A 15,854-nucleotide genomic window follows, 5' to 3' on the forward strand; every position below is an offset into this window, starting at 1 on the left:
CCCCTGAAGCTTCCCAGATATCCAGATGACATGATCATGCTCATTGAGATTGTGAGACAAGAAATCCAAGTGAATGTGTTGAGCACCAGTTTGAAGAAAAAGGGATACAAATTTCCCATAAAAGTTGGGGCCTATAGTTGTGAGTCCCGATCAAATACCAAAAACATGCTTAAGGCATTCGAGAACAAGTTCAAATTAGAAGAATATGAAGTGGTGAGGCCTATGTTTGACCCAAATGGGTATGCCAAAGATGTACTTCAAATTGGAGGTGTGATCAAGCATGTTACTACTGTAGAAGATTATTGGGCAGATTGCAGAGATGAGTTGGAGAGTCGTGATCATGCATTTTCCAGACTCACAGTGGAATAGATAAAGGCATATGGCATCGATCTCAATGTAGAAGGACTGGAAGATGATGGGAAAAATATGTATAGTAATATATATTTGACCAAATTAAGGAATACTCCAATCAGTTCTAAGCCATATGTTGATATGGAAGAACACCTTGATGTTATGATGGCCCAAATCATTAAAAGAATTGGAAAAGGGGTCGAGTGGATAGCAAAAAAGGGCCAGAGTAGGAGCAAGACTAGTCAAGCTTCTCTAGCTATTGCTACTCCCACTTCTTCTCAAAGTGCCACTCCCAGTGTTACAACTACGACTGCTCAAGGACCTACTCAATTTGTAGGAGGAGGTGACCAATCCCTGGAGAAAAAAATTTCAGTAGCTCCAACTTGCCAAGCAAATCCTCTACCATTTATTGGAGCCCAAGCTAGCACTAAAGAAAAGAGGACTGAAGAGCTAAAAGATGGTGTTACTGCTCCAGTCTCACCTCCTCATGTTATTGTCCTAGTCTCACCTCCTCATGTTACTACTCCAATATCACCTCCTCACATTACTCCAACTCCATCTCCTCATCATAGCCTTATTCCATTTGCAAGTGCTCCCCTTTTGAAGCCAACTGGTTCCCCCATTCAGATAGTAGAGATCGGGGATGAACAAAGTAGTAGCAGTGAGTCCGCTGAATCTGATGAAGCTGCAATTAAAACTCAAGAGGAAGAGAAAGCCTCAAGTTCATCTAGGTTTCTATTTCAAGATCCTAAGAATCCTTTTTTTGCAACTAAAGTGGCAGTGACTCTAGTGAAGAAGAAAATGTTCAATATAGAGTCACTTGGGGCTGCTTCTAAAGTGATTAGTATAGAGTCCTAGCTAGAAGCCACCTTAGAAATGAAGAGAAAGAGGAAAGAGGAGAGCATCCCTACAAAGGATATTGTGTCTCAAGCAGTTTGCTCTGGGTCTACAATAGTGAAAGCTAAGAAGCAAAAGACTTTGCCAATACTTGGGCAAGATCCAAAAATAGGACACTTAACAATGGAGGTAGCAAAGCCAAACAAAGCAGAGAAAATTGAGGACATAACACTCGAAGATTTCACTCTACATTCAATTAATCTTGGAGAGGCTAGACATGATACAGAGGTGGGCCAATGGAGATCAAGTAATGAGGTGATAGAAGAACAATTGGAGAGCCTTGAATTGTCAAAAATCAAGATGAAGGCTGAGATTGAAGAATTGAAAAGATTTATCAGGCAGTTAGTTGTTCCATTGGCAACCATTACTAGTGTGCCTACTACTAAGAACCCCATAGCAGAAGAAGTGCAAGCTTTCATCTCACAGCTTCTAAAAGATAGGCATTTTGGTCAAATCAAAAGAGAATGGAATGAGAAACTCAATGTAGATGGAATTGCTCTAATCGATCAAATTGGAAATATTATCCTTCGATTGGAAACTAAGAAGGATAATATCATATCTAATCACAACACTTTGGCCACAGAGAAGGCAAGATGTGATGAATGTATTTCTCTCCTGAAAATGATCATCCAAATGAAGGCAAAAGAGGTAGTTGAAGCAAAGATTTTGAAGAAAGGGAATGAGCCTCTATTTGAATGGCTTCAAAGTATGCAATTTAAGATAGAGATGATTCAAGAGGCTGAAGATGGACTCAAAGAAACAAGGGAAAAAGTGAGGAAGACCCAAGACAGAGCATTCGAACTCATGCAAGGATTACACACTGACCCACAAACTAGTGGGCAAGGGAAAGCTCACATTGGGGTAGAAGTAATGAAAAAAAACTTCTCCACATACTTGAGTAATCTAGCTGGGATGACTTCAAGTAGTCAAAACAGAGTGGTAGAGTTACAAACACTTGGTGGATACATACATGTGGTTGCTGGAGAATTGACAAGTCAGCTAAATATAGTAAAGGAGCTATCTCAAGAGCATTTGAAGTGGCTCTTAAGATTCACTAATGTACATGTGCCTAGTCACAAAGAAATGATTCCAATTATAGTATCTACTAAGGCATATAAAGTGAAAACTAAAAAGGGAAAGAAGTCCAAGTGATTCAGTTGACACTCCCTTTTCATTTTCTGATGTAAATTTTGCAAATTTTGTAAATTTTGTAATATTACAAACTAGCATCTTGCCATTTGTCATCCTCAAAAGATGAACTGATTAGAATTCCTATTGTAACGGTCATCTCTCAACTCTATATGTATGAAGTTGAATGATTAATGAAAGGTTAGAAAATTTTGGTGTAGGATACTTGATGTTGCAGAGTCAATTGAAGAGTATTTTATGTCAATTATTTCCTGTTCCAGTAAGTTGATAGTTGTTAATTATTTGGTTCTTTCTCTTAAACTAAGTTACAGTAGGAAGGAAAAGATTGTTTCATTCCTTTGTTTCAAGGTTGTGAATAAACCCAGTAGGATGTGTTGTGAAATATTCAAAGAAGGACTCATTAGACCTTTTTTTTTAAATTCCATTTACATCTATGTTAATAGTTTTCATAGATTAGTTGAATGCTAAGTGTATGAATTCATAGGATGTGTGAGTTCTATCATTTGGTTCATAGACTAGAAATTTTACCGTGCCTAAATTAAGTTCTGCTTAGACTTAATTCAGTTTACCTCTTCTACTCTCGGGTTAAGAGCATACCCCGCATTAGTTTTAGGAACAAAACATAATTCCTTGAACATCATTCACATAGGGAGTTGTACCTACCAAGTTAGAGAGAAGCCGGTGATCAAAGAATGGCTTTTCAACTATTGTAAACAAATATTGTTCATCATTCAAGCATTAAGAGTCATATTTTCATAGGAAACAAGAAAGGACAAATCTATTTACCAACACATATCACCCTTAAGATCTCTACCCCAATTACTTCTTTCTCCCATTGTCTAAACCCTTCTAGGCTCTATATCATCTTGAATTTTTACAAAGGTAGGATTTTTATGAATTCTATGATCAGAAAAATTCTTTTCCATATCTCTATTATCATGATAATCATCATATCTTCTCCTTTTCTCCCTTTTTTTCTAGTACCCTCTCTCAAATGATTCATTGTCTAAATATCTTTTCTTAGGAACTTTAGACACAGTTTTTATGCCTTTTTCACTGTGATTCATTGATCTAGTTATTGATTTGTTGGGTTAATTACAAATTCCTATAAAACTATCATCAGATTAGGTATGATAAAATGAACAATCAGTTGCTCCTAGCTAGTAGGATCAATCCAGTAACTTTAGATTTTACAATTGTAATAAAAAAAAATATGGAATGTGTGACGTTGGAGAGAGTGATTTCCTAACAAATCTATTTTGAAAATTCAACTTTGGTTATGAACATTATTAGGAGACTACAACACTCTTACCCCTATAATTGTTCATCATTGGATTACTCAATCATCACTAGATTACTTGATTGCTACTAACTATTATGTCCAACATACTTTCTAATACTCAATTCATATTGATGCTTGTTCGACCTATATTTTCTCAACTTATAATATTGCTTGGTCAACTCTAGCATCACTTGGCATAAACTTCAAGTTCCTTAATCTTTTGTTCTTTTTCTTGGTCAAACCTACATATTTGGTCTTTCTTTGATCACTTCTTCTAGGCTTTAGTACAATTGTCTTCTCCAATTAGGTTATGATTAAACAATTGTATTGTCTTATCAAGGTCTAACTAATCAAGTTCCCATCCTCATAACTCAAGCTTACCTCTTGGTCCTTTTTTTATGTCCTTCTTCTCAAATCCTCTTCATCAATCATCTTGATATGGAACTCTACTTAGATAGAAGCTATCTTACCAATAATTTTTGACATCAATGACAACATAAAAATTATCTCAAATGTAGTTTCCAACAATCTCCCTCTTTGGCATTGATGGCAACCTCTCTAGTTACCATGCAATCCCAAACATGTAATTACTTCCAGCATCTCCCTCAATGCTTAGCTTCAAACCATCATTAATATCCTTAGTTTCATTTTGATTCTCATCTCAATGTCCAACAATCTCCCTTTCTCAATTTCATTATGATTCTCATCCATAAAACTCTAATATGGAACTCATAGACTCCCTTTATCATATCAAATCATGAAATCAATTAGCTTACTTTGTATTATAGGAAAAACCTTGCATATATTCTCCCTTTTTACAATATCTCTTACTATTTAACTCTACATGAATAAATCCCTCTTCATATGGTAAGTGTATATTATCTCTCTCTTTGACAACAATTCCAAAATACACTTCTTCTTTCTCATAAATCTTTACCATGTAGATATCTTCATGTCAGTGCTTCTGAATCTTATTCACCATCTATCATTTATTCTTATGATAGATACAACATTTTGTTCTTCCTTCATTACTTTAGGAAAATCCTAAAGTATGAATTTCTTGTTATGATGTGGAACCTAATCAGACTTGGAGGTTTATTCAGTGTAGTTTCCCCCTAGATTATTTCTATGAGGTTTTTGGGGCAGCACCCCAAGTGTGCTCCCTATCGCAGTATGGGGTGGGGTCAAGGAGAAATGCCCCTATGAGAGTTTTTAGAGGTAGTTCCCTTGAAGCTAAAAATGACTCTACTAGTGTACAAGGTGTCGATTATTTTTCTATTTTGGTTTCATAATGTATTATGAGATTGTATCTTCTTACAGCAATATTGAGCTTTAAGGGATTGTAGATTGTAATCACTCAATAATAATAATATTGGACTTGTTGTTGGTGGACATAGCCCAAGGATTGGGTGAGCCACTTTAAATCCTTGTGTCTTGTCTTCTCTTTTGTGTGATTTATTATTTTATGATATTGGTTATTTATATGTAATTTCTATTTTTGTCTGTGGTTAATCCCAACAAGTGGTATCAGAGCCAGACTGTCATCATTTTTTTTAGCCTAGATTGTCATCATTCTTTTTTAGCTATCCTCTATAGGAAGGTCTCACGATTCAATGGGAGTCTCATGGTTGAGTGGGAGAAATGGAAGACTAGGGTAAGCTAAAGGCTAAGAAGTTTAATGGGTAGAACTTTCAATTATAGAAAATGAAAATGGAGGATTATCTTTATCAGAAGGATTTATGGCAGCCATTAGAAAGAAAAGCCAAGAAACAAGGAACTTTGACAAATGAGGAGTGGAGAATTTTTGAAAGAAAGGCACTTGCAAGTATTTGATGATGCCTCACACAATTAATGACATTTAATATTAAAAAAGCAAAGATGATGAAAGAGTTGATGCAAACCCTAGAAAAATTATATGAAAATCCCTCCACTTCAAACAAAGTATTTCTCATGAAGTAATTATTTAATATGAAGATAGAAGAAGGTGGATCTATTGAAAATAATTTAAATGAATTTAATACAATTACTACTCAATTATCTTTTGTACATGCTAATTTTGATGATGAACTTAAGGCTCTGGTGATTTTGTGTTCTTTGCCTAAAAGTTGGAATGACTTGGTAATGGATGTGAGTAATTATGTCTCTAGATCTAATACCTTAAAATTCAAAGATGTGATTAGTGTTACTTTGAGGGAGGAAGCTTGTACAAAACCTTGGGTGGATTTACATTAGGAAGTGCTTTGAATGCATAAAGTAGAGGCAGGATGACTAGGAGAGGAAATAATTCTAAAAATCATGGGAAATCAAGAGAAAAATCAAAAGGGAAGAGGTCTCAATCCAAAGGGCCAAGAGATCGCTGGTATTGTGGGAATCTAGAACATAAGAAGAAATATTGGACTTGAAAGAATAATGAAGGAGATAAATTAGAAGGGAAAAAGGAGGAAAATGTGGTAAATAAAAAATCTAAAGAGGATGCTTTATTCTCTCTTTAGAGAGTGTTGATGATTCTTGGGTTTTAGATTTTGGGGTTCCATTTTATGCTACACCCTATAGAGATTATTTGATTGATTATGTCCAAGGAAATTTTGGGCTTTTTTATTTGGGGGATAATGAACCGTGTTAGATTGTTGGAAAGGGAAAAGTTAAGATTAGGTTGCAAAATGGGAATCATTGGCTACTACATGAAATAAGACATATTCCAAGGTTGAATAGGAATTTAATTTTAGTAGGGCAACTCAGTGATGAGGGTTGCATATTATTGTGGTCTCACAACGCATGCCCCATTTTGAGTCACAAAATAGGGACCCCCTAGTTTCAGAAACCTCTAGGAGACACCCAGTTAGGTGCCTTGGTCATCTTGGACCCCTCCTCTAGGTATAGGTCAAAACTCAATCTCTGACTGGGCAATTTCAAGCAGAAGAAATGGGAAAAACTTTTTGTTTTGGTGGATTCTAAAGTGATAAGTGGGCATATGTGCACTTGTGCACATTCACACCAGTGCATGTGTGCTAAGTACACACTTGCATACCATCAGAGTTTTCCACTTGCACACCAACGAAGGTGTGCACTGTGTCCCCATGCCTATAAATTCCCCCACCCCCTCTACTCTCCTCACTTGTTACTAAGCCCCCTCTCTGACTACGCACTTTCACACCCTCCTCAATTGGGAAACTTGCTACTCCCAAGGTATGCTCCTTTGCTCATCAACTTCCACATTTTCCTCATTTTGTTCCCTTTCTTTTTTTCCTAGTTAGGTTTCCCTTGTTTTCTTCTTTCCCTTGTTTTTCCTTGCTTTAGGTTTTTTGTGTAGCCACCTTTTACTTTTGCAAAACTAGATATTTGGGATTCCTCACTTGGACATGGATAGAGAGAGAGAGAGAGATATTTCCTAAATATATATAATACAATGATAATAAACAAAAAAGTTGAAATATATATATACCCAATAAATAAATAAATAGAACATATGTTAGAATAGAAAAATCCTAAGACAAAAGAGGTTGAAAGTGAAAGAGTATGAAAGCTTGGGAGGAAGTTGAGGTTGGATTACAATTTACTTTGGATGAGACTATATAGGTATGCATGTGCACACCCTTAATAAGTGTACATGTCTACACCCAAAAATACCCCCTTCAAAGATTTAAAAAATCCTCTTCACATGTGTGTAGTTGTGCACATGCACAGGTGCACAATGTACATAGTTGTGCACATTGTGTCAAATTAAGCAATTTATATGTGTAGTTTCACACCATGCATACTTGTGTAGGTGTGCTAGGTGCGCTAGTGTACATATCAATCCCCTTAAGAGGGTTTTGATCATTTTAGTTAGCTTTTGCTTAGTTTTTTTCATCAGTATGGGTCCCAACTAAGTTCCATTATGATATTTTGACATCATAATACTAATATTTATCCCCTTTTGTGTAGATACAATGGCATCATCATCATCTTCTATGGAAAAAAAGATAGCACCAAAGCTTGTGTCTTTCAAATACCAAGGAGCACCAAAGAAGTCTCAATTCTAGGACAAACACATAGAGATTTGAGACATTAAACTAGGCTAGATCGATTGGAATGTCTTCCTAACCCTCTACAACAAGCCTATAAATAGGTTAGCTATGGTATCGGCTCTGATCCAAAGTGGGTTAGTGAATGTTGATTCTCCTCCAACATTTGTTCAATCATCTAAGTTGATCATGACATTGGCCTAGCACTACATATCTGAAGAAAACATCATCGAGAGTGTAATTGGAGAGATAGTCCTCAATATCAGACCACACAACATTGAGAAGGTTTTCCACCTCCCAAGGGTAGATCAATACATACAGATCACTTATGAAGGTGCAGACATATGGTATAGGGAGAACAGAGTAGAGGCCAAAGATTTGGTACAATCTAAGTACCTAGTTAATAGGAAAATATTGGGCCAAAGAATGGGAAAGGTTGATATGACACATGGATACATGATTGATGATATCAAATACTCAATTATTCTCTTTAGTAGAGCCATGGGCATTCCTACAATAAGTCACTTAGAGACATGGATGTTACACTTCATCAAAACCATCAAAACAACCAAGATGCCTATTGATTAGGCCATAATTCTCAGTGACAATCTAGACAAGAAACTAATCTTGGTGAAGAATGACCCCCACTTTTATATGACTTCATATATGGTGTATCTCCTAGTAGCTAGGACCAAAGACTATCCTAGATTGTACAGAAAGGGAAGCATGCAAGATGCAAATTCTTGGCCCTATGTAGTACACCCATAGCTGGTGAAAAAGAAGCTTCCACTACAAAGTATGGAATACAAGGTGGTCAATGATGGTTTCATATTTGCCATCATAAAATTCATAGAAGGGGATTATGCAAAGAGGATGGCAGTAGAGGGTGTAACACGAATAACAAAAGTTGGTACCTACTACATCTAGTTTAAGACTTTCTCCTATCTCCAAGTATATGGTACTCTTTTGTGTCCCAAGAAGCTCCCAAGATATCCATTTGATGTGCTTATACTACTTGAGATAGCTTTCCAACTTTCTTTTCATATGACACAGTGAGAAAATAGCATAAGAAGACATGGGTATTATCGATCACCATTGGAATGTTTGAAGTGAAACAGAAGCAAGTTATTGCTACATTCAACTTAGAATGGGATCAATATCCTTTGGAGGACTATAAAGCTCCATGCCCATATTTTGATAATATTGGGATGGTGCAACATCTATTAAGGAAGAAATTTGTACTTGAGGAAGCATTAGAAGATCATTAGATGAGTGTAGTAGATGACTATGATGTTCGTAATAAGGACTATTGTAGAATGAGTTTACAACTAGTAAAGAAGGTGTTGAACATGGAGATACCCCTAAAGGCCCAAGACAAATATTCCCTCGAGATAATGGATCCCTTGTACAATAAGGACAAGATCTATGACAGACCTATCATGAATGCATAAATTGGGTGCGAGGAGAATAATGATATAGACCATTCGGGTTGTTATGTAGTTGACCTCACAAGGGAATGGATTAAGAAACCTTTTCAGATTGATCCAATTCCCCAAGACATACCTCTTCATTCTATAACTCAATTGAAGATAGGAAAAGGAACAAAGGTCACTATACTGACCTACCCTACTAAATCACCAATGAGGCCAGAAATGGTACACCAACACAAGTAGGAGGTCGAGTATTTTGAGATAGGAAAAGGAAAGGGTAAGAAGAGAAAGGAAGCCCATAGGGCAAGAAAGAAAGTGGTAACGGTTCAAGTAGAACCAGTTGCCCAAGAAGAAGAAGCCCAACAAGAGCCAAAACAAGATCAATAGGATAAATAACATGTGCAACTGGAATAGAAAGAAGTTCCACCACCTCAAGCCTTAGACAAAGAAGCATCCCTATTAGTGCCTAAAAGAGATCATATAGAAATAATGGTGGTAGGTGTGAAAAGGATAAGACTAAAGAAAAAGAGAACTCCCTCTCCATAGGTGCTAGAAACTACAATATAGGTGGAAGATGTAGAAGAAAGGGAACACATTGAGTTTGTCCCTTTAAATAAAAGGACTCACTTAGCTATTGTGGATGAAGGAGAGAGGATAAGAACCTCAACTCAAACACCTCCATCTATCCCTAAGGAGCCTATCTAGGTTGAAACCTCAGAAGATGAAAAACAAAAATGGATAGTGGAAATGGAATATGAAGGACCAGATATTTTTGACCTCTCAAATTTTTATTTTATGCCTATAAGCGCTAAGATGGTAGGAGATAAAATGAGGGACACTCCCAAGAATCAGCCATTAGGAGATGATTAGAATCAACTACCTCATCTACCTTAAGGACCTCTTAGCATTCCTCCTCCACCAGAATAGGACATGATGGTGATAATAGATAAAGGATCAGTGGCTCCACCTTCTCTAACAATTGAAACAGAAATAAAGATTCAAAATATAGAGGAAGGTGAATATGTATAGTTGCATGTTGATGAAGTATCTAAGGATAGATAGCAGAAGAAACGAATCAAATTCCTTTGGATATAGAGGCTAGGTCCTTAGCCCAACATTACACAAAATCTCTCTCTGAAGATCTTCCTCAACACCTAGAAGACTTGGGAGATGAGTGATAAGGGAAAGGAGCTTGCTTCATAACCAACTTCTTCAACACAATACATGTCACCAATAGTGACAACACCATCATGGTTGAAGAAGGAGGTTATGATCAGACAAAAGAGGCAAATGAAACTGACAAAAGAGGAGCAGATAAACAAAATTAATAAAGGTAATCCAAAAACCTAATCCACCTAAGGGTGATGCTAGAACACTTGCCTTCATAATTAAGAATCAAGGTTAGGACCTTTTGGCACACATCACCATTCTACCTCCTCAAGCTGACACTGAAGAATTGACTTTGAAGAACTAATAGGTAAAGGAGGTCATATTGGGAAAGCCCATGATAGATATGGAAAAGGTCTTGATTGCCATGGGTTGCAAGAAAATATTTTCACACTTGGACAAATATGAGTCTAACATAATAATGTTGCATAAGTAGAATGAGGTGTTGAGTGGGTACTTGAACGAGGTGGTGGGGCTGATAGACTTTTCTAATCTTGAAATCACTCTTGGAGTTGCACTAGAAAGCAAGGAGGCAGGGCCACTAATAGATTTATTTTTGGATGATTTATTTTTGGATGCACATCAGAAATGGCTTCATAATTTTGAGGAAAGGAGAGTGCAAATAATATAGGGAAATTTGAAACTATTGCACAAAATCTAGACTAATGCCAAAAAATTGGTTTCTATTATAAACCAAGATTTTGGGCTAATGGATCAAGTGTGTACCTAGGCCAATATTTCACAGGCACTCAAATCTATAAAAGGGAAAAGGTATAGAATGTTGATGGAGCTATACTTAGAAGAGGAGTTGCATAAATTAGAAGATTGGGTAGAAAAGATATCTTTGGGGAATAAAGTCATGGAAGGGTCATATGAAGGCATTTAGCAGATTAAAAATAAGGCTTAAGAGAAATTTTTGGAAGTGAATAAATACTATAATGCCGCTAGCATTGAGATTTTTGAAGATGAGTCAAAGACTAAGCTTTCCTCAGTGAAAACTATAGTTCAACAGGTTAGAGATACATTTGAAAATGCTTCATCAAAAGATGATGTAAGGCAAGCATTAAAAACTAAAGAAGCATTGTTAGAATTGGATACTAAGCTTGAGGATTTTGCGGATACAAGAATAGAAGTGAGCAACTACCGACAAGCAGTTAGAAATAAGTATGATTCATTAGATTTAATAGAAGCTAACAAAATGGTGAAGATAATAGAGAAATTCAAAGCAAAATATCTAATCATCATTTTGGTATGAAGGGGAAAAAATCCAAATGTTGGAAATCGCGTTTTGACACTTGGAATATTTTTTGGATTTTTGGGTCCTATCACCAAGGTGGGTTTTCTAGAAGTGCACTTTTTGAAGGTGTGCTTTTCCCAAAAGTGCATTGACAGTTTTGAAAAATAATTAGTGTGTCAACAGTTAACTGCTAGTTGCTATTTTAGAGCATTCCATACATTGGAAATGTATTTTGATGGTAGTTCAACTCCTAGAGCCACCTAGAAAAGGTTGAGCTTCCATTTTTAGAGCTCTTAGTGACTCCCAGATCATCTCATGGCTTCTATCTTCTTATCTCCTTCTATTTTTATTTTAAGTCATGTAAAGGCACATACACCCATTAATTGATATAAATGAGGGTGGAGACCTACTTAGGACCATTTAGAGATTCAGTTTGTATGTAAATAGCTTTATTTTATTATTATTTTAGCATGAGTTTACATTAGAAGAGATCTCACTCCTAACACAAAGGGAGGAGAGGATTCCTTTTAAATACATGGATGTAATATGTACTCTAGATTGTTATTTTAATGCAATAATATATGCTATTGGTGCTCTCATTCTAAGTGTAGATATTCTTGTCGAAGTGTGTTATTTTCATGAATGCATGTTCATGATTATTAATAGACCCAATAATTTTATTGCATTGTTATGATTGTGTGACCTTTTAGTGCTAGTATTTTTCTTTTGTTAACAAATTCCATTATTGTGATGAATTGGAGAAAGAATCACTATTGTTCTTACACAGTGTTTTATCTTGTGTGAGCACACTTTCAATGGCCTCATGATTTGATTAAACATGAAATATCTTTCAATTATTATTGAAGTTCCCATCAATTATTATACCAATGGAGTTGAGGAAGCATTGCTCCTAATTTCAGTGGTTTCCTACCAAATCCTTTTGATAATTAATTTTTAGATGTGTTGTTACTTTGGCTTATGTCCATTAGCAATTTTCCTTTCAATAATTTTATTAAAATCTCTTGTTACTCTATCTTTTTTATTTTAATTTCAAGCACTTGGTTAAAGTATGAATTCATATATAGTTGTATTGATAAATTGCATTCATCATAAAACAAAAAATACAAAAATATATCTTCCTTTGCAGTTACATTTTCAACATATTTGTGCAGATTGGTTGGTACCAACAAAGGCCTCCTTGTGAACATACACAATTATCTTCAGTTGAGTTACCCAACAGGTTGAAAAAATCCATTCAAAACATTGGAGTTTATCATTGATAAAAAAATTAAGAGAGTGATTCAAAAGGAATTTTGTCATTAAGCATCGTGCAAAATGACTGCGCAACACGTATTTACTTTAATGACAAAAAATGAAGGTTTCAAAAGGTTCCCTTGTAGTAGCAAAAGGTGTGAAAGTAGGCACCTTATATCTTTGTACAAGTCATATTGTTCCTTCTACTTTAATTGCTTCATAGAAAAATGAATGTTCAAGAATAGTTGGTGTGGTTGAGCAAGGAAAATAGATAGTTATTGTAAATTTTGATACAATGCAATAGAATAACAAACTTGGGCACATGAGTGAGAAAGGTATGAAGTTACTTCATTCAAAGAAATTTTTATCAGATCTGAAAAGTGTCAATATGAATTTTTTTGAAAGTTGTGTGTATGGAAAATAAAAGAGAGTGAGTTTAGTGAAGAGTGGGAAGGAAAAGAAAAATGAGAAATTGGAGCTTGTGCATATAGATGTATGGCGACTAGCTCATGTATCTTCCCTTGGTGGCTCTCATTATTATGTTACATTTATTAATGATGCAACTAGAAAATTATGGGTTTATTTCTTTAGAAAAGAATATGATGTATTCAAACTTTTAAGAAATGGAAATGCTTGGTTGAAAATGAGACTCGTAAAGATTAAAATGTCTTAGATCTGATAATGGTGATGATTCTTGTAGTTATGAATTTGAATATTATTGATCCTCTAATGATACTCATAGACATAAAATTATTCCATGGACTTCACAAGAAAATGGAGTGGTTGAACGCATGAATATGAAAATAATGAAGTGTGCAAGGAGCATGAGTTTGCATGTTGGAACACCCTTAAATATGTGGGTGGAGGTTGTCAAACTACCAATTTCTATTTTAGATTATTCCATATATTGGAAACATATTTTGACAATAGTTCAACTCCTTTTTTATCAGATGTATCTTTGTTATCCTCTTATTCCTTTCCTCTATTCTCCTTTAACTAATTTTGCAATGTAACTCAATTTATAACACCTTAATCACCATGAATGCTCCATTTATGCATGCAAACTCTCTTCAATTCTCCTTAAGCATTCCTAGAAAGTTTAGGGTTTATCTTCCTTAAGAAGACTTAGGTGACTTAGGGTTAGGTATGAATCATCGGTGGTGATTCACCCATATTGCTACTTAAACCTTCCATTTTTCTAATTAGATGCATGTAATGTATAGGGATTTACATTTAAGATTCATCCTTATCAACAAAGATCATAAAATAATCCTTAAGTAACCTCAAAAATGGTTTACATAGTATTTTGTGCTAATACAAACAACTATGTCAAAATTGTATTACTCTGCATCTGAATTCCCTAGTGTTCAACACTAACTATAACTTCAATATTTTCACTCGGCATCTGAATGAAATCAGTATGTTTCTCGACACTTAAGTCACTTGGCACATACTATCTACTCAAAATTTGAGTGACTCAGCACTTGAGTGGCTTGACACTCACTTTTTACTCAGCATGCTCTATCTTATATGTTATGCTCAACATATATTACTTATTCGATATGAACCAAGTAAATGACTTATAATGACTTAAGTGTATAGACACTCACTTGTCAAAACCAATATGAGATCAACAATCTTTTCCTTTGACATAAGTGTCAAAAATACTTGGTCATGCATTAATGATCTTATCCTTATGAGCATAACATAGATATCTAATATCTATTTGGCTTCTATACAAAATTTCAAAATATAAAAATTTTGCAATACCTAACTTATTAGTCATACCTCAAAATTTCATAACTCCCCCTAAGTTTAAAATCTTTCTCCTACTAAGTAGATTTGCATAAGCTGAGCTGATGCTCTATTAATGTTTTTTTGTCTTTGTCTCTATCTCCCCCATCCTCTTTCTCATTTCTTGTTCTGTTACTCTCCCTTTTTGACACTTATGTCAAAGGGTTATACACTAATAGTGTGTTTGTACAAAAATGATTTGTGGAGCTCTAGTATAATCTTTGGAGTTGCATCCCAATTATCACAAGCTACTTCCAATGACTTGATTTGCATGGCCAGCTTGGCAGCAAGGTTTACTAAGCCTTCAAGTGTAGAAAGATGAGGATATTTCTTCATGAGAGTTTTAGCATAGGCTAGTTCCTTCTGTAGTATCTCCATGTGTGGAGTCAATGTAGATGATGCATATCAGTTTAGCCCTGATGTTGGCTTCATCGGTATGTAATGTTGCTAACTGACTTTGGGATTGTAGGAGGGTATTGAAATGTTTCTCATTTTGAGCTAGAGACTTTGGTAGAGTTATGCTAGATGTTTGCATAATGTTCTCCAATTTTAGGATATGACTCCTAACTTCCCTTGTGAAGAGTGTAGGATTACTCAATTTGGTATACATAGAGAAAATATTCTCTGGTACCTTCTTCACAATCTCTATTTTGGTTGTTAATTTAACCTATGATGTTGCAATAGCACTTGATATATTTTCATTAACTTTATTCTAAAACTTTCTCTCAGACCATTCAATTAATTTAACATTTGTATCTAGCTATGCATTGTTAACCTTCTTCACTATACTAGTTAATTTTTCAATGATTGGGTTTTTTTCTTCTCGAGCCGATAGACTAAATGCATCAAGAAAAATCTCTTTGATATCATTCAAAGCTTGTCTCTACCTATGCTAGCTTCTAAGAAATTCTTGATTTTTCTTCTTTGCTAGAGCCTCTTGGAGAATTCCCATCTACTCAATTGGGATGGTTGCAAGATCAAATTTAGGCAACACAATCTCTTTATCTAATCTTACATCACCATATGATTTTACCTCCTCTACCTTAGATGAGTTTGGACTTGGCCTAGAGGATTGTAATGGTGTAGCTTCTATGCTCGACCTCTAAAGAGCTTGACAAGGAGTAGCAAATTTTGGTAATATTACCATTGCTTGTATTGTTAATTTCTCCTCTGGCTTTGTTGTTAAACTTGACTCTTCAGTCTTTGTCCTTCTCTTTCTTTACATTACAAGTAACACCTTGATTTTGCATTGTAGGTGCAGGAGTATCTACCTGACCTATTAGAGCTTG

General features: G+C 35.3%; 1 pseudogene; it reads left to right on the forward strand.

The window, feature by feature from the left end:
- Positions 1 to 516: 516 nt before the first annotated feature.
- Positions 517 to 15,854, forward strand: part of LOC149573111 (uncharacterized) — a 46,470-nt pseudogene continuing 31,132 nt past the window's right edge.

This window comes from Cupressus sempervirens, chromosome 2, assembly GCF_028749045.1.
Source record: "Cupressus sempervirens isolate cs-2001-9-10 chromosome 2, ASM2874904v1, whole genome shotgun sequence".
NCBI lineage: Eukaryota > Viridiplantae > Streptophyta > Pinopsida > Cupressales > Cupressaceae > Cupressus > Cupressus sempervirens.